Raw genomic sequence first — 1,162 nt, 5'->3', positions numbered from 1 at the left:
TGTCAGTACTTAGCATTGCTGGTAATTAGATCTAGTGATTAAATCTCTTTTTATATTACAGTGGATGTGTCAATTAAAAAAACCCCAGCAAAATCATAAAATAATGGGTCCGTCATAAAGTTTCAAAGGGCTGAAAACTTTTACTGAGTAAAATATACTGAGTTAGAAAATTGAATTATGTGGCATTCATTGTAAAGGCAGAGAGTTTCCCACATACCCAAATAATTAAGACAATTAGAGAACTGCAAGAAGGCTTTGGTAGGAAAGCTCCACTGGAAGTCTGCATGAGATTTGGGGCTCTTGCTGAGCAGAGGATAAACCTAAACCCTGTAGCAGGAAGTTACAGGCTGAAGGCTTGTTGTGTTTCCATTTAATACCCGTGGAAAGTAAGAATAAATACCAGAAATCAACAAATAAGAACAGGGTTCATTGAGTTCATCTGGAAGAACCTCTGGCCTCATTCCCCAAAGGGAAAGTCGGCCTCACATCTGCCTTTCTCACCTGTTTTCAATGGTGAGGTTTTTCTTTCTGTCACTTAAAATTGTTTTGTAATTATCATATGAGCACTGAGCCCAAGTCCCTGGAGTTTCCTGGAGTTTTGTTTGTTTGTTTTGTTTTCGCTGTTGTTTATTTTGTTTTGTTTTTGTAGTACTGGGGATTGAACCCAGGGGACACTGAGCTTCTTCCCTGACCCTTTAATTTTTTTTAATTTGATATTAAGGAAGGAAAAGAAGCAAAGAAAGGAAGGGCAAAGGAAAAAAAGAATAAAAGGATGTAATATAAACACTTTGTAAATAGGGAGGGGAAGAGGGTTTGAAGGAAAGAAAGGGGACTGGGAATAAGAGGAGCCAAAATATATAATACACAATTTGCTATGATGAATATGTTCATTTTGTACATCTACAATGTACCAACAAATGTAGTTTTATTTTATTTTATTTTCCATAATTTTATTGAGAAACAAATAGCAATAAGACAGTTTCAAACCAAATAGGTAGGACAGTTTCAATAATTAACACACTGCATACATTCTTCCTAGTGGTTATTTGCTGTACAAGATGTGGACATGATATCCTATTTACAAACACCATTAGAACAAATCCCTCTATTCATTAAGAGAATGTAACTATATATCTATCCTAACTACTTTGAATACACAGAT

This window comes from Octodon degus, unplaced genomic scaffold, assembly GCF_000260255.1.
Source record: "Octodon degus isolate 3935 unplaced genomic scaffold, OctDeg1.0 scaffold00102, whole genome shotgun sequence".
NCBI classification, from domain to species: Eukaryota; Metazoa; Chordata; class Mammalia; order Rodentia; family Octodontidae; genus Octodon; species Octodon degus.
This window is presented reverse-complemented; position numbering follows the sequence as displayed.